This window comes from Dermacentor variabilis, chromosome 10 (assembly GCF_050947875.1).
Source record: "Dermacentor variabilis isolate Ectoservices chromosome 10, ASM5094787v1, whole genome shotgun sequence".
NCBI classification, from domain to species: Eukaryota; Metazoa; Arthropoda; class Arachnida; order Ixodida; family Ixodidae; genus Dermacentor; species Dermacentor variabilis.
The window spans coordinates 115958829-115982113 of NC_134577.1; the positions used below are offsets into that span (position 1 = coordinate 115958829).

Consider the following 23285-nt stretch of genomic DNA (forward strand, 5'->3'; position numbering starts at 1 on the left):
AACCAAATTGTAATACAGGACGAACGCTCATGCTATATATAATTAACAGTATGTCTCTTCTCAATCCCACTCGACGATTGCTTAGCCTACGCAATATGCCAATTGCACAGGTCTTCCAGTCACATGATCTATGTGTGAGCGCCAGTTGAGAGATACGTTATAAATCATTCCGAGGTATTTAATACACTGTACGTGTGGTATGTCTTGAAGGTGGTAAGACATTGAGATATGCACTGGGTCATGTATCGGGAAAACGAGAATGGCACATTTCGATGTATTGAGTAAAAGCTGATTAACATCTAACCACCTCTCCAGTGAACAGAGATAAGTTTGCATTGATATAGCGTGTGGATGTCGTTTGTAGATGCGAAAAATGCAATATCGGCTGCATAAAGATAAGTAGTTAGTTTTTCGTGATGGTGACCTCTCTCCCTTTCCGTAAATAAATCTCTCTTTCTTCATAATGGGACATCGTGCTCATGAGAATATTGAAAAGCACTGGGGAAAGGACTGAGCCTTGGGTGTGTTAGAAAAGGACAGACTAAGGGGGGTCCTGACTATTTCTAATTTTCAGTCAAATTTTTATATAAGGTGGGAAAATATCTCTGTAGAAAGGCGTGAGCCTTCGTTTTCCTAATTTCTCTAAAAAGATTCTTATTTCACTAAAGGTGGAAAAGTGTATTATTGACTTGCAGATTTTACAAACGTGAAGGCCTATCACTCTAGAATAAACGCGTTATACCTCCTCTCCGCTACATCACCAGTAAAACAAAAGAAGAAATAAATCTTTATTCCGGCAATACAATATGATTGACAGTATCACCTGGATCCTTATTTGGCTAGTTTTGCGTTCATACCTTAAAAGTCCGCATTAATTGGAACCTAAAACAAGAAAAAAAGCTAGGTTATCTTATATAGATGAAACAAAGGGATGTTTTAATGATACAATAGCATTTGGAAGTTGTCTAATGAAGCTGGGTATTTCATTCCAGATTTCTTGCGCCGGGAAATGATAGGGAACGTACTATTGGCCCACGGGAAGTTGCATTTATTTCACCTCCATTATGTTTTTGAAAAATTGCTAAATATTGGATTTTGAGCAACTGGCCTCTGAATAACCTCAAACAAATCTGACAAATCTTCAAAAGGTTTCTTGCAAACTAAGAAAAAGAAGTATGAAACTAAATGATGTATTATTTTCGTTATATTAATCCCCAATATGCAAAAGTTGCAAAACTAGCTAAAATTGGAACATATTAAAAGACGTTTAAAAAGAAGTTATCACCGACGGTCATTATGACAGTTCTATACAATACCCATTCAGGAGTCGTAAATTTAGTATTGAAAAAGAAAAGATGGTGCATTATTTTATCTTAAGAGCCTAATTTCTCGACTAGCCGGGGGAACCTATTAGTGGCTTTGATCACTAATTACATCTGCTATCTCAAATGCTATCCGTGTATATAAACTATGCACTCGCCTAGCACCATGACGCCACTGCAGTTGATGAGCCAGCTGTGTATGTTCAGATGAGGGCAGTTGCAAAATGGTCCAGAGTATTTCATTTTCCCTTAAATTTTTATATTACGCATAAAAATACTTCTACACCGCGAAACTGAGACTACTTTTACAACACAAAACTTTTTTTCAGACACAAGAAATCTTGTGTGTTCCTTATTTCTTGCTTTTGCTTGAGATTGGATGGGAAATTAGAAAAAGAGGGAATGAAAAGTAATGTTCAGACCCATTTTTTTTCTTTCAATAAAAAATTTACAACCTATGTAATATTTCTTGAGGATCATCTCTTGATGAATTTCCTGCAAAAATGTGTTGCTATACTCTATAAATAATTCGATCGGCTTCACTGCTCAACAGCGCAGGTAATTATCATGGTCCACGACGTACTTATCCCGATTTTGTTCATTAATTGCATTGATGCAGAGACAGACCGAGCATAATCGTAATACGAGGTTATTGAGAAGCCAGAACGAGGATAATAGAGGTAGACAAATTTGTCATTCGAAACGTGGGTTGGAAGTGTGGGGTACGAGGAAGCCCTATGAAAGTGCAAGAGCCACTCCTTCAAGTTTAGGATTGTTTAGGCTGTGGGCATACATAGAGCGCCTGCACTATTTCTGTTGACATCAAAGACTCCAACACTATCATGCGAGATGAACTTTCTTGCATGATATAAACCTGAATAAAGAGAAAATCAGACATCCACCCGTTCGCAGCAATTACTACAAAGGAAACCCATACGGGTTCCTCGAAAGAAAAGCCTCATAGTTGAAGAAAAATTCGTCCTGGTCCGGGACTCGAACCTGAAACCACCGCCTTTCCGGGGCAGCCGCTCTACCATCTGAGCTAACCAGGCGGCTAGCAGATGGCAGGGCGAAGTCGAATTTGTCGACAACAGGAAGCAAAGGCAAGTGTTTGACGTAGTAGTTCTGCGGAAACCCGCAAGGTGGAGAGAAGTAATGAATGAAGAGAAAATCAGACATCCGCCCGGGCCATGTCTGATTTTCTCTTTATTCATTACATCTCTCCACCTTGCGGGTTTCCGCAGAACTACTACGTCAAACACTTGCCTTTGCTTTGTGTTGTCGACAAATTCGACTTCGCCCTGCCATCTGCTAGCCGCCTGGTTATCTCAGATGGTAGAGCGGCTGCCCCGGAAAGGTGGTGGTCCCGGGTTCGAGTCCCGGACCAGAACGAATTTTTCTTCAACTATGAGGCTCTTCTTTCGAGGAACCCGTATGGGTTTCCTTTGTAACAATTGCTGCGAACGGGTGGATGTCTGATTTTCTCCTTATTCATTACTTCTCTCCACCTTGCGGGTTTCCGCAGAACTACTACTTCATGATATAAATCTGCTTTACTGCGAGTTAGATGTACCGCGCCGTAACGCGTGTTTGCGTTATCCACAAGCAGAAATAATCAGTCGGGCAAGGAGGTTTTGCACACTACTCATTCGCAGCTTCTTGCATTCTGTATTTGCGCACCGCGCTATGTGCAAGGAATTTCTTCGTTCAAGTTTTACGTTCTTTCACACGTGGGTTGTCTGAATTCTTTGTACCCGCCTGACACTTTCCCGTTCTTCTTTTGTTCGTTATTTGAACTTCTACCTCGCCCTACTTCATCTGCAGTAAGAAAACATTTCTAAGTTTACCAGCTACAATGTTCACGAACTCACTTGCGCATTGAATGACCTCGGTGGCTGGCGATCGCAGGTATAATGTACTGTGGCTTTGTGTTTGATAAACCCATTGACAACGTCGTAAGCATTTTTGCCGTGCCCTGCAACCGTGGAAAAGCCACTTGGTCGTCTTAAGCTCACTTTATTTGAATTCGCGCAGTTCGAAGCAATTCTTAAAATGCGCGGCTGCTCAATAGTTGGGTGTAAATATGAGCGTAGTGCCCAGAGGGTGCCTGGCAAGCGTGTCCGGAGTCATGGCGGACGCCGTCGCTAATCAGGCCTTAGATTCATGTCGAATTTCTTGACGATACAACGCAGGTGAAAATGCTAATTTGCGTGCTTTGCCAATGGTATGATTGTACTTCATCCGGAAATACGATGGACAACTTTTCCGCAGAATCTAAGTGAAACACAATGGAACTCTTTTCACAACACTGCTTTTCTTCATGTATGGCATTTGCTTCTGTACGCCTTATGTAGTTATGAGGGATACATATGACGGAACAAAAATTGAACCTCCCTAAAGAATGCTAGAGGCATCACAGTCTGCTTTATAGTTCGCCTAGTGCCCAAGTAGCAACTACCATCCCTCCTTCAGGTGAAATGACGAGCCTTTCCAGGTTCACACCGTTCATTAGAGGACACTTTGCCCACTCGCCCAAGAAACATTTGGTGCTTGGCTGCGGGCATACAAAGAGCGCCTGCACATTTTCGTTTGACATCCAAGACCCCAACACTATTATGCGAGATATACTTTCTTGCATGATATTGCTACGGAACAGCCGCCACAATGAGGCTGCACTGAGGAGGAAGAAGACGACGCGGGCCTGCTTGATATAGCCTCGCCATTTTGGCCTTAGTGGGTTTGTGCCATTTGTTGAGGATTCATCATCATCATCATCATCATCATCATCATCATTTTGGCCTTCCGTTAGCTTCCCTGTAAATAAATTGTATATAATATTGGGCTCCAGCTACACGTAAGATTAATTTGGTGGAGGTGGACGTTCCCCGTACCCGTCATGGAGCTTCGCAGCGGTCGCAACGGCGACAGTGCAACTTCGGCTCCTGCTGGCGGCACTTCATCTACGCAACCGTCTCTGCCTGCAGCCCAAGACCTACGTCGCCGTTTCCCCCCTCGAGATCCTGGTGTTTTCAACGGAGTCGGCAATCCTGATGTTGACGACTGGCTCCGCTTATACGAACGTGTCAGCACCAGTCACAGGTGGGATCCCACTATTATGCTTGCGAACGTTCTTTTCTACCTCGACGGAACTCCACTTGCATGGTTCCAGACTCACGAAAAGAAGATCTCGAGCTGGGATCTCTTCAAAGAGAAGCTCCGCGCCCTTTTTTGCAATCCGTTCGGTCGCCAAGTCAATGCCAAGAAAGCCCTTGCCACACGTGTACAGACGTCGACCGAGTCCTACGTGTCGTACATTCTCGACTTCTTGGCCCTTTGTGCCAAGGCTGACCCGACCATGTCTCAGGACGATAAGGTTAACCACGTCCTCAAAGGCATTGCTGACGACGCCTTCAATTTACTGGTGTTTACGAGCGTCACCAGCATCGATGCGATCCTCAAGGAGTGCCGCCGTCTTGAGCATGCTAAAAGCCGCCTGGTATCCCAGCACATCACGGGTCTTCCCAACACAGCTGCTACGTTATCCTGTGACGACCTCTTCCACCAGCCGTCGCGATGTGACAACTTGACCCGCATCATTGGTCGTGAGGTCGAAGCGGCACAACCGGCGGCCCCTTCATTCCCGTCACCTGATCATTCTCCGGTGACAATCTCCTTAATCCAGGCCGTCATCCGTCAAGAGTTGTCCAACATAATCCGTTCGTTCCATACGCTCGGAAGCTCTTCCTCCCCGCACGTCCCCACCGCGCTCTTCTTACTCTTCTTACGGACAGCGCAACCCCTCCGAATGGCGAACAGTGGACGACAGGCCGATCTGTTTTAATTGCCGACGCATTGGACATGTCGCTCGCCACTGCCGCAGCCGCTGGACTTGTCCGATGCGCCATTCTCCTGATTACAACCCTCGGCCCTCTAGCGCGTCCTCTTCCTTCGCCCCTTCTATGCCCGCTCCATCATCTGACCCTGGACACCTCTGACACGACCCCGCTACTCCCGCTCGCCTTCTCCCCCCCGTCGTCAATCTCGTTCGCCCCAGTCACGCCGTGCTCCTTCTCCGACCTACTCGCCGCACCCCCGACCGGAGAACTAGACAGTGCAGCTTCTGGAGGTGAAGCTGCAAAGACGACATTGGCACGAAATCCTCGCTTCACCTTACGTACGAACAAGAATCTTTTGGACGTTCTTGTCGACAGTGTTCCTGTATGCGCGTTGATTGACACTGGGGCGCATGTGTCCATTATGAGTGCTGCTCTTCGCCGTCGGCTCAAGAAAGTTCTGACGCCCACCCCGAACCAATTTGTACAAGTCGCCGACGGAGGGACTGTCGCTATTGTTGGCATGTGCTCTGCCCGACTCACCATTGCTGAGAGACAAACCGTCGTTCTCTTCACCGTCATCGAGCATTGCCCTCACGACCTCGTTCTCGGTCTAGATCTCCTTGCCAATCATTCGGCCCTCATTGACTGTTCGGCCGGCTCACTTCGCCTTGACTTGCCTCTTCTTGCCGACCCTGTGGACCCGCCTCCAAGCCGTTTGAGCTGCATGGATTTTATTCGCCTACCGCCTCAATCTGTGACGCACGTCGACTTGTTGTCCTCACCACCTGTACCTGACGGTAATTACGTGGTCGCACCAATTGCGGCAGTTATACTTACACATGGTGTTACCGTGCCGCACACTGTTCTGACAATTACTGGCAACCGCACCTGCCTTCCCCTTGTCAATTTCGCGCTAACCGCGCAAGTTCTGCCTCAGGGGATTTCATTGGCTGTAATTAGCGCTTTGCAGGATGATGAGATCCAGCCATTCACAGTGGAAGATTGTCACAGCTCAGCCCATACCGTGACGTCATCGCGCGGTACTGACATCGACATTGAGAAGATGGTTTCCTCTGACCTTGCACGTGTTCAAGCTGAAGCCCTTTGCCGCGTTCTTGACGGCTATCGCGACATTTTTGACTTTGACAATCGACCCTTAGGTCAAACGTCCGTCGTGACCCATCGCATAAACACTGGCGATGCCAACCCTATTCACCGATGTCCATATCGTGTTTCTGCGTCCGAACGAGCTGTTATCCAACAGGAAGTCAAAAAGATGCTTGCAAAGGACATTATCGAGCCTTCCTGTAGTCCCTGGGCTTCTCCCGTCGTACTTGTCAATAAGAAGGATAGAACATAGCGTTTTTGTGTAGATTATCGCCACTTGAACAATATCACAAGAAAGGACGTGTACCTTTTGCCACGTATTGATGACGCTCTAGACTGCTTGTACGGTGCCACCTATTTTTCTTTTACCGACATACGGTCCGGCTACTGGCAGATAACTGTCGACGACATGAACCTGGAGAAGACTGCATTTATTACCCCTGACGACCTTTATCAGTTGAAGGTGATGCCTTTCGGTCTCTGTAACGCGCCTACCACCTTCGAACGAATGATGGACTCTTTGCTTCAGGGGTTCAAGTGGTCCACCTGCTTGTGCTATCTGGACGACGTCATCGTTTATTCGCCCACATTTGACACGCATCTAGACCGTTTTTCAGCGATTCTTGACGTGTTTCGCCGCGCCGGTCTCCAGTTGAACTCGTCAAAATCTCAATTCGCTCGCCGCCAAATCACCGTCCTTGGACACCTCGTGGACGCCAGAGGCGTGCGACCTGATCCGGACAAAATTCGCGCCGTTACGAACTTTCCTGTTCCTTAGTCTACCAAGGACGTTCGTAGTTTCGTAGGGCTGTGCTCATATTTCCGACGCTTTGTGAAGGATTTTGCGACTATCGCACGTCCCCTTACCGACCTCTTGAAAAAAGACGCCCCATTTTCTTGGGGACCTGACCATGGGGCATCTTTTTCGCAGCTCACTACTCTCCTTACGACGCATCCAATTCTGGCCCACTTTGACCCGTCTGCCTCAACGGAAGTTCGAACTGATGCAAGTGGTCACGGCATAGGAGCAGTGTTAGCACAACGCCAGCGTGGACATGACCGCGTTATAGCCTATGCCAGCCGACTTCTTTCACCCGCCGAGCGCAATTATTCAATCACAGAGCGCGAGTGCCTCGCTCTTGTGTGGGCTGTTGCGAAGTTTCGTCCATACTTGTACGGACGCCCCTTCTGTGTCATCTCTGATCACCACGTGCTCTGCTGGCTCTCCTCACTCAAGGACCCCACTGGACAACTCGTTCGCTGGGCATTACGCCTGCAAGAATATACCTTCTCCGTGGTATACAAGATGGGACGCTTGCACCAGGATGCCGATTGTTTGTCCCGCTACCCCGTCGACGAACCGGCTGATGCGGACGCCATCGCTTGCGTGTTCTCTGTCTCCCAGTTGCTTGAAATCGGCAACGAGCAACGCCGCGATCCTTCATTACGAGCCCTCATCGACCATCTGGAGTCAACGCCTGGCGACGCCTCTCCCCGGATGTTTCTCCTTAAGGAGGGGACATTATACCGCCGCAATCTCGATCCACACGGCCTTGACCTTCTGCTCGTAATTCCATCACACCTGCGTTCGACTGTCCTCCAACAACTTCACGACGCTCCCTTGGCTGGACACTTGGGCGTCTCGCGCACATACGACCGTGTACGCCGTCGATTCTTTTGGCCGGGTCTCGCCCGCTCCGTGCGGCGCTACGTTGCCGCCTGTGAGCCCTGTCAGCGCCGGAAGAAGCCCTCCACACCTCCAGTTGGATGTCTCCAGCCGATCGACATCCCACCGGAACCCCTTTTCCGTGTTGGTCTAGACCTTCTTGTACCGTTTCCTCTCTCGGGCTCCGTAAATAAATGGGTCGCCGTCGCTACTGATTATGCGACGCGGTACGCAATCACCAGAGCCCTTCCGACAAGTTGTGCTACTGACGTTGCTGACTTTCTGCTCTATGACATCATTTTAGTGCATGGTGCTCCGCGCCAATTACTCACTGACCGTGGCCGCAGCTTTCTGTCGGCAATCGTCGAGGACATCCTCCACTCCTGCTCGAGAAAACACAAGTTCAGGACGTCCTACAACCCACAGACCAACGGCCTCACGGAGCGCCTGAACCGTACCATCACCGACATGCTCTCAAAGTACGTTGCGGCCGACCACCACGACTGGGATCTTCACTTACCATATGCGATGTTCGCGTATAATTCATCGCGTCATGACACCGCCGGCTATTCACCATTTTATCTCCTATATGGCCGAGAACCCGCGTTGCCCTTGGACACTTTGTTGCCCTCGGCCACACGTTCAACCACTGAATACGCCCGCGCCGCGATCGCACACGCCGACCACGCGCGCCAGCTCGCCCGCACCCGTCTCGAGGCCTCACAAGAGCATCAGAGATGCCTCTATGATTGCCACCATCGCGACGTGCACTTTACTCCGGGTTCTCTGGTGCTTCTGTGGTCACCCATTCGACGTGTGGGCCTTTCAGAAAAGCTGCTGTCGCGCTACACTGGCCCATACCGTGTGGTGCGACAAGTGATCGATGTCACGTATGAAGTCATCCCCGCCGACCTCTCAGCGTCATCGTCGGCTGCAAGTGACATCGTTCACGTGGCGAGACTAAAGCGATACCAGACACCTTTCACCGCGGATGTGTAGATTAAGCACCGGGACGGTGCTTCTACCGCCGGGGGTGATGCTACGGAACAGCCGCCACAGTGAGGCTGCACTGAGGAGGGACAAGACGACGTGGGCCCGCTTGATATGCGTGCGTCTATTTGTCGTACAAAAATCCCTCACGTGACCTGATCCTAGGTGCCTAGGGACTGCATCGTTTACTGATTTTTGAGAAGGCGCGATGCTGGCGCCGAGCGACGCCGTGGCGTGTTCGTCCTCGGCGTGATCGTTCTCTGGACCCCGCGTTGTTCAACATTGCTCATCTGATTGTACGTGCGTTGCTTGTGTGTTGGTTGTAGGTTCTGCGTTACTTGGCAGAAAGCCGCGAGTAGTGGTGGTGCGGCAGTGCGGCTTTCGCCTCGGTGAGCTCTGGCAGTAGAGAATCTGCGTTGTGTGACCCGTGCTTGCTTGACAATTGAAATGTCGAAGTGGCCTAGCGCATCGGCAGCGAAGTTCTGCGAACCGCGATGTGGCGTCGCCGTGTCCGACTTTGCTTAACGGACATCGAGGGATGTGCTGCTCGCTACAAGTCATGTAAATGCGACTGCGTCGACCGCCCACTGTTCAGTTCTGAATGTGTGTTAGGTGTGCTGTGCTTGAAACGAGTGGTTCAGCCGTGCAGCGGGGGGTGGTGGAGGAGCAGAGTGGCTTAGGGTCTCCATTTGCACGTTCACAGATATGTGCTCCCGTTTTGGTCTCATTAGCGGCTGTCGCGGGATTGTGGTGTGCTCCTTGCCTAGTATGAAGTTTACGATGCTAACACACAGCATGTTCACGTTTTTCCGTGCTATATGTCATTTGCATGACGACCGAGTTGAAAACAAGGCATATGTATCTGTTGTTTTCGTTTGTGTGTTGTAAATTACTACCTGTTGTGGAAGTTCTGGAAGTCTTATTACGCAAGGTGTACGAACGTAAACATATAAACATATTTCTGTGTGTGTGAAATTATGAATTACCCAGAATAGCCTTTACGACTGATAAGTGGGCTACACAGCCTGTGTGAATCAGCTACCTTTTGTTGCGACGCTCTTCCATGTGGTAGACTGATGCATGGTGCGCGTTTATTTCTGTACTGTTGTAAAAAGCATTTGTTTATTCACTCAATACAAATGTACTGCTTCTTCGCCGCAGTGCATTTTAGTTACGCGGTAAAGGATACTAAAAGTGGGAGGGGGCCGCTATCACCCAGCATAGTATGTCCACTCAGGCGACCTGAGAGGCGGCGGTTGCGCGAGTGTATAATCATAGGGTATAATTAAAGAACTCTTTTTATGTCCAGTGACAGTGGCCCCTTTCCACTTTTAGTATGCTTCAACGCAGTACATTGCTTAGGCTTCACCGCAGAACATAGGTGTATTGCAAAAAAGTTAATCTTAAAAAGCTCAATTATGCAACGTTTCTTTCGTAGCTTGCTACACCGCAATACAGAGGTGGAAATAAGCATTGTGCAGTAAAGCATACTAATAGTGGAAAGGGCACATAGGTTTGCTCATTATTTTCAATTGTGATATAATTTGCAAGTGCATCTGTGCTCTTGGTAAGCTTAATTGACAATTCTTTGTACATTACAAATTCATATTGCAGTGAAGCTTACTAAGGCACATTCGTCATTTTGTAACGCAGTATTCACCTTCAATGCAGGAGCACAGTGCGGATTCATACCTATGCTTCTGGCTGGACTGCACATGCTCTTTGAGAATTGATTCGTTTTGCATAAGTGCACTGGTACTTTACTCTAAACTGGAGGGCTGAAGTTTATACGGAAGCACAATTTTTATTAAGGGGACAAGATGTTGCCAAGATGGTTGCAGCACAGCTTTTTTTTCTTCCAGGCACCTTTTCTATTAGAAGCTTCCATTGCAGTGTTTCGAGCCTCTTTGAGCCAGCATATAGTGTATATAAAAATCGGACACCGATTGGGAACATCACCTATGCTCTCTGCAATAAGCTGTGCACAGGATAAGTTCATGTCTATATATAGAAAAAAATGTAGCATGACCAGACAAAATAAAAGGGGGTGGGCTGCAGCAATACTAGGTGTTAAGTGGTGCCTTATCTTTTCCCTTCAGTTTTCTGTTTTGTGCTTTCTATTATGGATCCTCCACAGTAACCACACGAGTGCTGAACTTGAGCTTGTTGGTTTCAGATCTGATGGTTGTTACTAACAGAACAGTGTGATACACGAACAAGGGCTTGGAGGCATCCGGTCACCTTGCTTGTCTCATGGTGTCGCTTTGTGAGCACCATGAGCCTCCAGACCAACTCGGAAGAAAGGTTTCTTGCAATCGCTTCTGAACTGTATTGCCACCAAACCAACAGTGCTCTCAATGACAACTTTTGGACAGTAGAATGCTTGCACCCAGCAAAGTCTAAGAAGGAAGCATTCAGGATGTGCCAAGTGGGCCTTTTGAAGCTGGCCGCATTGCTGAAGGGGCTTTGCCTATCCGCCCTCTTTATGGATGCACAAGGATGATTTCTTCTTTCAGAAGGATTGTTTCAGAGGTGTCACATGGCAACAGTGTTGGGTGTTTAGTAGCAGATAAGCTTGCCTTTGGCCACTGCCAATAATCTGTTTTTTCTCCAATGCCCCCGTGAAGTGCCTACTTTTTGGACACAACGTGCTCTCCATGCATGCATGCATTTTTAGCTTGTAAAGATGTCTATTACCCCTTGCCTCAAGCCGGTCCTTGCTGATGTCAACCAAGAAGGCAGTGGGGAGTATGGCGATGCATACTTACAAAGCACTGCTAATACCAGTGAAACCAGATTAGTGGAGCTGCCGTTTTTTTTTGTCCACTCCATCTTCATCAGTTACAATGAGCAGTTCTTTGTCCAAACAGAAGGCATATGTAGTTGGTCATGCATAGCCTGCGCACTAAGATTTGTTGGCGTGTTACAAGAGACGTGCCTGAGAACCTTAGCAGTGTCTATACGCAAAAACCTTCTGATGTGTTGATGACTTCCTTCTCTTTATCACAGTTTGCCTGATGAAGCCAGCAACTTGGTCAATTAGATGTTCAACAGGCTTCCCACTAGTTTTCCCAGCGTCTCCTTTACCAGTGTGCTGCTCATAGATATCTGTTTTCTTGACCTTGCACAGCACTTCAACCATGGCCACACCTGCTGAACCTATAGTATGCGATCAGAAAAGTGCTATACATCACGTTGCTCCAAACTCATGACAAGCTAGAAGGCCTTGAGGAACACCTTCATTAATGTCCGTCCTCATCATACTGTAGGAAGCTTCGCATGACAAGTGCAACAATTAACATCTGCTGGTTTTTCAGTGCTATTCCTGTCCAGCTTGCTGAAAGCTATCCTGAGTGTTTCAAAAGCAAAACTGCTGCCGGACAAGAAGTGCATAAAGCAAGGGTAGCTATAACCATATATGTCACACAAAATGAAGAAGGCCACCGAGTGTACAGGCGGTTTAATTCATATACAACAAGCTTGGTTCTCTCTTTGCAAGTGAGTAAACCCAACTTGCCCCAAAAACATGGCCTGTGACAAACTATGTGCCAGATGCTGTGTCCCCTGCAAAGCTGAAGATGTGTACAAGATCCTGACACCCGCAGTGGCTTCTACACTGCGCAAACAGTTTACTATAAGAACGACTGCCTCAACTAATATGCTAATAACATGAAAACGGGCAGAAATTTGGCTATTCATTGGGCCCCATTGCAGGTGCAAGCCACTCTTCCGCCAGATGCGTGTTGTTCACAGGAACTGGAGCTATACAAATGCAGATAAAAACAATGATGTTTGAAAGTAGTAGAGTTGAACTATATTCTGCACAAACAGTGCTACTTGCAGTGCTGGTAACTTATAGCTACAATTCATGGCTGCCCCACCATGCAAAGGCACTATTCTTGAATTAACTTCTATTTATGGTGGCCATATATTGCAAGTACATGTCATCCACATTGTGTGCAATATGATTAAATGATGTCAACTTTGATAGCCATTCCTAATCTGAGATACAACAAAAGAACTAATATAGGCAACAAATCGTAATTCAAAAAGACAACCAGTGCACAGGATAAGTGACAGACTTCCTTTTATTGAACAAAAGTCACATGTCAACAACAGTGGGTAGCAAGCTTGGGTGACAGAGGCAAAACTTAGCGAAATGCTACACTCATACTCAAATGTAAAACGGCCTATGACACAAAAAACATTATATTTTACTGAATGAAAGGGCAAGACTCCATCCAAGAATGCACTATGGCACCACATAATTGACATGGTGTAAAAGATGTTAACATGCCCTCTCCATAAAAAAAAGAAACACTTAAAACATGCCTTAAAAGGCAATGTGCAGAGTCTGAAAGCAAGGAAAAACAACCCAAAAAAGGTTTCGCTAAGTCTTTCAATGATTAAAATTGTCAAACTGTCTTGTCACTTCTTAATGAATCTTCACAGCGGAAAAGGATGAAAAGAAAGCCCAATAGCAGGGCCACAGAAAATGTCACCAAATAAATAAACCTTGCTTACCAAGGATACTGGTTTAGTTGTCTGACTCTGCAAAATAATTGTGTATGAGCTTTTCTTGTTTAGAACGGTTTAGCAGATAGCGGAAAAAATGGACATGAGAGCACCAGGTGCATGCATAGTCGATGCACGAAGAGCCACTGTTTTCTTACTTTTTTTCTCTACTACTATTCACGAATATGTAAGTGCCTTAACAGCACTGCTAAAATCCTACTGCAAAACACAAGATTGGGCAAGTTGTGGCATAACGAAAATTGGAGTTCCACTCATACTGTGAAAGTGATGCAATAAATGGTGAAATATGCGCAGGAAGCTTGCTTCATTCGGTGTTTGTTGAAGTGAACACTTGCCAGTGCAAGTCAGTAATCTCCTTTGAAGTAAAATAAGTGGGAGTTGTGCCTCCCAGTGTTGAAGGGGAAAGACTAGTTTTCTTCCTCCTCTTTCACATCCAGACTTGGTCTCTGGTCTCCAGAAAAACAACCCTTTAGCTTCTTACTGCTGAATTAATTTGGTTTTCTCAAAGCTATATTTGAGCAACCCATTGCTAGGTCTCGCGCTCTGCCCCATCAACCAGCCCCATCCAGCAAATCTGAGAAGCCAAGCACTAGAAGATTAATAAAGCAGATGCACCCAATCACTGTCATTACATGTAAGAAGAAAAATTAACATAGTGCTGCCTTCACAAGTGGGGAAAGTGATGAGTAAGAATTTGAAGACGTGGACGCCAGCTCTATATACAGCACGCAGACATTGAACAGGTGTTAGCCAATCATGGCACCTGTTGGCTAGATCGCACTCTCCAGGATCAGTATTCGCCACGACTGTACCTTCAGCAGAGTGGCTGAAATGTAGAATTGTGGACTGCCAATCTTTTGATCATATGTTTGAATGAATCACAATGAGAACTTTATCTGCAATATTCTAGCAATAAATTTGGGAATTAGAGTGACAACACCAGTAGACATCAGAACCAGGGGAGTTGGCCCATAGCAGCTATTGGTGTAAAAAAGAAGACTGGCATAAGAAGAATTGAGATGTGCACGCTACATGCCTTTGTTCTGGTAGTGTTCCACTACTTTGGTGCTACAGTTAATGATCTCGAATGAGTTCAAGGAGCAAGAATTTAGTCCAGAAAAAAATATTACGCATAACAGCTGTATCTAGTTGTATCATTTGCCTATGCCGCTGTATATAACCCTGTCCACACTGCTAGGAAGGGAAGCGTAGCAGAGGGCGGCAGAAAGTTGGGTGGGCGGATGAGGTTAAGAAATTTGCAGGGACAACATGGCCACAATTAGTACATGACCGGGGTAGTTGGAGAAGTATGGGAGAGGCCTTTGCGCTGCAGTGGGTGTAACCAGACTGATGATGATGATGTCCACACTTACCTAAAGCACATGAGTGGCATCCTAAACAAAATTGAGCTTTTGATATTGCTTTGGAGAAAATTAATCTGTTTCAGCCTAACAGTATGTATACATATTGCGCATACCTGCATTCGGTGTACCTTATCACCAACTGTTAAGTCACCTTCTTACCTCATCAGCAAATCACTCCTGCAACCAAGTGTGCTGGTCCGGGTTTTACCTGCATTTCCACCTGTGCAGTTGGTAAAAGTCTTTGGCTGTTTACTATAACTTCATATTCAAACATATGGTTGCATTAGAGGCTTTCACACCACTAATTACTGGGCAGGCTTCACGAAAGGCCACCAGTACCTCCTCATTGCAGACTGTGCTCAACATCCTTCTTGGTTGGACTGTGACTAAGAACCCATACATCTTTCCTCCAAAGCGGCTGGCATTGACGATGGTTTGATGCAGAAAGAGGCTATTGTCTTTCCCAGATGCTGGTTCAGCCTCGCGAGGCACATTCCTTCAGTCAATATGCACACTGTCAATGTGAGTGAGACTGATCAAAGGTTGTCTATGGTGTCAGGTTTCTTGCCTGGTTTCGGTAGTGGCATCATGACCAAGTGTTTTCACTCTGTGGGGAATTCCAATATTCCAGATTTCATTGATTACAAGCAATAGTGCTTGCTTCCTTGTTTCGGCAAGATTCCTCAACATCTGAAAGATGACTCCATCTTTGCCATGTGCACACTGTGGTGTCTGCTTCGTCAAGGTGGCATCCTCTTGGCCGTATGTCTTTGCATCCCCAGTGCGGGTGATGTGCATTGAGCTCACCTCGACTGAGTATTACGTGCTTGTGAAAGCGAACTTGAAGCTGTCAAAGTCAAGTGAAGTCGCCTTGGCTGTGGTGCCTGGTTTTGGGACAGAGGTAGACCAATGCCAAAACGGCTTTTAGTCTGCAGCACACCACCGCAACTTTCTGAGGAGACATATGTTTATTCAAGCCGTTTCTTCCTTGCCCTAATTCAATAATAGCCAATTTTAGCAGCTGCAAATCAAGCTGACTTCAGAAGACTGCTGATTTTTTAGTCACTTCTATTAGATTATTGCATGGTTAATTTTCTAGTTGGGCAGGACATGCTTTGTGCTTAAAAAATGAACTGTTTAAAGAATTATTGGAGTAATATTAGGACAGGCAACTCTGATTGAATCATCACTGCTTTTGTCGCAAAATGTGGCAATGAGCTAGGCAGATGCTGTCACAAAACCATAGGTTGTACAAGTACAGAAGAAACAAAATTGGAGTTGTGAAATTCAAAGCCATATTTTTACAGCCTCTCTTTATACTGCTGACATTAGAGAGCGTTAGATTAGTGGACGCAAGCAGCGTGTGTAAACAAGCACCATGTTTGGGTATTTCTGGCACCCATGTGGTTCGCATAACCAAGCAGCACACGAGTCGCTTGCATCCTGTTATGCAGTACTATTATTTTCATTGTAAAACAACCAATATCAAAGTAAGTCTGATCAGCCTGCATCAATATGCTAGAAATTTTTAAGCACTTAAGGTGTGTTGGTTGAATGTTTAAAGCACTTCACCACACCCTTGGTCACTAGACTTGAACTTTCCAGTATTACTTGCTAATCAACTCTTGAGGTGTTTACGTTGCTTTTCTGTGCTGTAAGATTAGTTTGACAGTCCTAATAGAATTGTTAAAGTGAAGGTGGGAGCTGTTGTATTGGCCATGTCATTCTATAACTGTTAGATCTGACACTGCCAAAGCACTTGGCAACATTAATCAGCTTCACCTCACTATATATATGTATTGCGGTAGGACCATTCAGCACGTGAAAATAAAAATACCGGCAAATAGAGAGTTCGAGAGCACCTGAGATTATAGTAAAGCGGGCGGGGCAGTATGTTCAGGGTAACAAATGTGTTGCGGTGAAGTTATTGCAGACGTATATACACATTCATTCGTCCCAACTTTGCACCGAACCCTGCGTCCCGTTGCTAAAACTAAGAGCGCGAAAAACGGGCACAAATGCAGCTGAAGATTACAGGGCACAGTATTAGGCTCCACCTCACTGTGCTTATCGCGCCCTTAGTACGAATAATATTAAACATCTACTCTGCATTTCGTGGAATTCTGGCAGATCATGTGACATCACTAAAGCTCCGTTATGTTCACAGCACTACGCGATAATTGTCGTAAAGCCCACGATAAAAGTAAATCACATGAAGTGACGGATAGTGCACTAGTGCTGAACACGATTGAAATCATGCGCTGCCCTATTTCATGGACGCGTGAACAGTTGTGAGCAAACACCACCTTATGCATTATATTACTTACGTAAGTCGTGGCGAAAAACACGTGCAATACCTCCGCCTACGAGTCCCGTCAAGTAAAAGTGCATGTGCGATGTGATGACGCTGCCGAAAAGGGGCGAACACGACGACGCTGCTGCACAGCGCCGGTTCGCAAATTGCATTGCCGTGGCGCTACGCCACTTGAATAATTAAATCGTCAGCACCAATGAATTCTTCAGAAATACGGATCTCACACCACCAGAGCTCACCGAGACTTAAAGCCGACATGCCACACCACTACTACTGCGCGACTTTTAGCCAACAAGTACTGATCCCACTGCGGAGACACACGACCAGCGGGCGGCGTGGGCCGGAGATTCAACGCACGCCACGGCATCGCGGTTCTCAGAACTTCGCTGCCGAGGCGCTAGGCCACTTCGACATTTCAATTGTCGAGGAAGCACGGGTCACACAACGCAGATTCTGTACTGCCAGAGCTCACCGAGGCGAAAGCACAGATGGCGAAAGCCGCACTGTCGCATCACCACTACTCACGGCTTTCCCGCTAAGTACGTACAACCAACACACAAGCAACGCAAGCACAATCACATAAGCAACGTTGAACAACGCGCGGTCCGCGCGAGCCGGTGAACGATCACGCCGAGAACGAACACGCCACGGCGTCGCTCGGCGCAACCATCATGCCTTCTCAAAAGTCCCTAAACGGTCCTGTCCCTAGGCACCTAGGATCAGGTCACGTGAGGGATTTTTGTACGACAATTAGACGCACGCGCTTGATATAGCCTCGCCATTTTGGCCTTCCGTTAGCTTCCCTGTAAATAAATTGTATATAGTTTTGGGCTCCAGCTACACGTAACAATATAAATCTGCTTCGCTGCGTGTTGAATGTGCCGCGCCGTAGCTGCGTTGCCAGGCGAGCCGACGCGAGGCAGCCGAAGCGCACGATAAGAGAGGAGCGGTTCACCGAGATCGCGCAGCGTTTCGACGCGTACAAGTCATGCCGCACCGTTTGCGCATGCGCAAGTGTGCGGACGCGAGCTTGCGTGCGTCCGCAAAAGTGCGTGTGGTCTGGGCTTTACGCGTTAGTCGTCGTCTCCATAGAGTTGCATACAATAATTACTAGAGAGAACTGTGGCGCTAGTGTCTACGGGAGCTGCAATGAGAGCGGTTGTATCAGCATTGGAATTATGGGAAGTACATGGATTTGCCTAAACTTCGTCTTTACAGCTTCAAACGGCTTTGTCACTTTGTAAACTCGTCATTTTCAACAATGGACTACGTAATAAGTAGTTAAATAAACATAATTAAATTGTCCGACGGGGATTTGAACACAGGAACTCAAGCACAGAAGCCTGATTTGGAAACTATTAAGCCATGGACACTTTCTTTTTCTTTCATGGTATTTATTACAGTAGCATTCAACCCGATATTCAACAGTTCTTCATAGTTAGAGAATGGAGGGCACAATGAAAGTCACGCACAGAAAAGGCAGCGTTCTAATTAAATACTTTGAGTAGAAACGTTGGTTACACTTTAGAAGGGTGGTAAAGATAAGCACCTCACTAAAATAGGGTACGAGTCCGGTTGCATGTCGAACATGTTTTAGGTGTAGTGACACTTGGATAAAATGTACCTTTGTAGGTGCCACCGTTTCGGCCTTTCGTTCCATCATTCGCGTTTTCCATCTTCCCCTCCAAACTGTGCATTCCCATGAGAAAAAAACATGTCGAAAGGTGCACTATTATCAAAGGTCGGCAGCAGATATCGCACAGTATGAGCGTTAATCCCAGAGTCTTTTTTTAAACGTCCGTTGGAGGACATCCCAAAATAGGATGGGGTAGGTGCAACTAATAAAACAATCTTCAATGGTCTCTGGCATACCATAGAGGTGACAGTTAACAGAAGAGACAAAGACAGCCTTTTTCTGTAGCCATGTTTTTACCAGGATAGTTTCACTATGAAGTTTATAAAACAATGTTTTGCAGCAAGGGGATAAATACATTTTGCGAACTCGCTTTAGTACATCGTGGTCTGGCCATTTAATGCATAGTGATCGGTAAAATGGAGGCGGAGATAGCACGGACGGTAAATCTTTGTATAATGTTTTATGCGACACAGAATACAAGTATTCAGTGGAAAACCGAACTGTCAGGAAACGAACCGCCAAGTAAACTTCTCGCATGAACTCCCACAAGCATAAACGCGAAGAAAAATTTGAAGAAAGAACTAAATCATGTAGCGCATTAACAAGTGCGACTTGCATGAATGACTAAATTATATGACGCGAAGTATCACGAAAAAAGAAAAAAACGAGACACTATTTGCCGTACATCAAGATGTACTAAGCCCAGCTCCACCTTCTCTAACAGGCCTAAACATATTGTCTGGCTTCATGGGCTCAAAAGTTGAAGAACATACGAAGGATACAAAGATTCGGTGAAAACATTGAATGTATAACCTGGTACAATGAATAACTTGCAATATATAGTAAATTTTTGTTGCCAAGAACTTATTACAGGCTTCGGCCTTCCCAAAAAGAGAAAGTCGAGGAACGAATGTCTGGGCGTAACTTTGCAGGGCCGAAACCCGTTCTTTCCACTAGTGTGCGCTTGATTTATATGCGTCTACCGGCACGCCAATATACTTTGGCGGGACATCAGTCCACTTAATGCTTGCAAACTGTTCAAGTGTGTAGCACCATGAGCCAAACCATAAGCCTAAATTTTTCGAGGAGTTCATTCGTGCTCTTGATACGCTGCGAAATTTCTCTATTGTCGATACTACCTTTTCAACACTGTTCTTATCCGTGCAGAAGAACGCTAGATAATCTGCATAAGCTAAGACTTTTACTTGATTACCCAGTATCTTGAAGCCATGGATGTAACTCGACTGAATTACGCTTAAGCATAGCGGTTCCAGGTAAAGGGCGAATAGTATTGGGGACATCGGGCATCCCGGTTTTACGCAGGAGGAAATAGAAACGGGTTCGTAGAGAAGGCCATTAATAACTAAATGAGTAGTACAACAGGTGTAGCAAAGCCTAACGCCTTTAAGCACAATGGAGCCAACATTGACATGCTCCAGAAGAGAAAATAAATAGGAGTGACTGGCAAGATCAAAAGCTGCAGCAAGGTCTACCTGGGGCATTGCAAGCTGCTCAGTGGAACCATAACAGTGTTGAAGTGTACGGGTGATATGTATGTTGGTTTGACTGAATCGGCCCCTAATTCCACACGTTTGATGGGAACCAATTATAATTGACATTGCAAATTGCAATCTGTTAGATAAAACCGTAAAGGCTACTCAACAATAGACCATATTCACACTATCAATCAAGTGATAGAGAAATGTGCAGAATATAACCAACCCTTATATATAGCTTTCATTGATTACGAGAAAGCGTTTGATTCAGTCGAAACCTCAGCAGTCATGGAGGCATTACGGAATCAGGGTGTAGATGAGCCATATGTAAAAATACTGGAAAATATCTATAGCGGCTCCACAGCCACCGTAGTCCTCCATAAAGCAAGCAACAAAATCTCAATAAAGAAAGGCGTCAGGCAGGGAGATACGATATCTCCAATGCTATTCACAGCGTGTTTACAGGAGGTATTCAGAGACCTGGATTGGGAAGAATTGGGGATAAAAGTTAATGGAGAATACCTTAGTAACTTGCGATTTGCTGATGATATTGCCTTGCTTAGTAACTCAGGGGACCAATTGCAATACATGCTCACTGACCTGGAGAGGCAAAGCAGAAGAGTGGGTCTAAAAATTAATATGCAGAAAACTAAAGTAATGCTTAACAGTCTCGGGAGAGAACAGCAATTTACAATAGGCAGCGAGGCACTGGAAGTCGTAAGGGAATACATCTACTTAGGGCAGGTAGTGACGGCGGATCCGGATCATGAGACGGAAATAATCAGAAGAATAAGAATGGGCTGGAGTGCGTTTGGCAGGCATTCCCAAATCATGAACAGCAGGTTGCCGTTATCCCTCAAGAGAAAAGTGTATAACAGCTGTGTCTTACCAGTACTCACCTACGGGGCAGAAACCTGGAGGCTTACGAAAAGGGTTCTACTCAAATTGAGGACGACACAACGAGCTATGGAAAGAAGAATGATAGGTGTAACGTTAAGGGATAAGAAAAGAGCAGATTGGGTGAGGGAACAAACGCGAGTTAATGACATCTTAGTTGAAATCAAGAAAAAGAAATGGGCATGGGCAGGACATGTAGTGATGAGGGAAGATAACCGATGGTCATTAAGGGTTACGGACTGGATCCCAAGGGCAGGGAAGCGTAGCAGGGGGCGGCAGAAAGTTAGGTGGGCGGATGAGATTAAGAAGTTTGCAGGGACGGCATGGCCACAATTAGTACATGACCGGGGTTGTTGGAGAAGTGTGGGAGAGGCCTTTGCCCTGCATTGGGCGTAACCAGGCTGATGATGATGATGAGATAAAACCATTGCAAAATTTTTGTAATCCAGGTTTGACAAGGTGATTGGTCGGTAGCTTTCAACGGAATGTAGTCTCTCTTCATCTGAACTTTTGGAAATTAAAACTGTGTGGGTTTTGCAAAAAAATTGGGGAAGGGCGTCCACCTCTAAACTTGTAATAAAGATGTCCAATAATATGGAACTGATAACTGATTTGAAAGCTTTGTAAAATTCACTTGAAAATCCATCAGGGCCGGGTGTTTTCAACAAAGGCAGATGATCAATAGTTAGCTCAATTTCTTGGATCGTAAGGCTACCACTGATGAATGCAGAGTTATCATCCTGTAACGGTATTACAGGAGACACAAAACTCGAAGTTTTTTGAATTGTGATCGTCGAGAGGGGCATAAACAACACAGTGTAGTAAGTTTCGAACTAAGAAATTATGTCATTCGTATTTGTTAGAAGACTACCTTTGGAGTATATTTCCGGAATTACTTTGGAAATAGCGTGACGTCGCTCCTCAAGTAAAGCTTGACGCGTTGTCTGCTCAGACTGCAGAGAACACCTATATAGAGATAGAATTCACGCATCTCTGTAACGCAAGGCATCATACTTTTGTAACTCACATTTTAGATTTTCTATGTCAACAATGCGAGTACTTGGCATTTCGCATTCCATCTGATAAAAGCTACATATGATCTTAAGAAGCATTTTTCTTTATCCTTTCTATAGAATGATTTCACAGATCCATTTTCTATAGCCACTGTACGAACCTCTTGTTTAAGGAGTTCACAATCAGGAAATAACGGCAAGTCAGTAGAAAGAGACATTGTTAGGGCCATGCGCACGTGATTAATATATCCCTGATCCTTTAGGAGCTCAGAGTTAAGCTTCCAGAGTGCCCACTGTGGTCGGAAATTAGTTCACCAACCTTTGCGATAACCATACAATGATCAGAGAACGAAACTGGGATAGTAATACACGACAGGAGAGGAGTGATGAAGAAACATAAATACGATCAAGGTGGGCGTAAGGGCGACCTTGAATTCGTGTATAAGAGCGAGCTCCCTGTCCCGACACTCCTATATCATTGAGCCCTGCATTTTCTATTACGTTAGACAAAACTTCACCACTCCTGTCCCGCTGAGTGTTAATGCTGCTTCGATGGCTCGGATCACATACACAATTGAAATCTCCCATTAACACAATGCAACGATGACAGCCCAATAGACTAGATACATTACCAAACAAAAGAATCCGTTTTGCCGCGTCATTAAATGCATAGACATCGACTATTCGCCGGCACACCCTGCAACACAAAATCGCAACATATATACCGACCTTCAATGTGTACATGGTAATTAAATGCTGAACAAAGAAGACGGCGTTCTGAACGGTCGCTTTTTTCGTGTTCTCCGCTTCAAAGGACTTATCGGCCCCTGGCCAAGCTGCTGCTCAGGCTTCAGCCAGCAACAATGACTACCGTGTTGCGCTACCTCGTCTTCCTACCGGTAAGCTGGTTGTGGACTACGTTTTCCTGCATGCTGACTTAAGTGGTCGACCGTACAGAGCCCAAGACTTTAGAGACAACCTTCGGAACGTTATTTTATTTATTTATTTTATTTCACAATAACCCTAAAGGCCCTCTAGGGAGGGTATTACATAGGGTAAATGTTACATAGGAGAGGTGAACAGTGCGTAATGTAAATACAATGGAAAA

The 23285-nt window shown here is 45.9% G+C and overlaps 1 long non-coding RNA gene across 1 annotated transcript in view; it reads left to right on the forward strand.

Annotated features, from left to right (window-relative positions):
* Window positions 1-23071, forward strand: part of LOC142560896 (uncharacterized) — a 53044-nt gene extending 29973 nt beyond the window's left edge. The window contains exon 3 of the long non-coding RNA XR_012823467.1: window positions 22992-23071. This is a non-coding gene — a long non-coding RNA (uncharacterized LOC142560896). The remainder of the gene's footprint in view (window positions 1-22991) is intronic.
* Window positions 23072-23285: the final 214 nt, after the last annotated feature.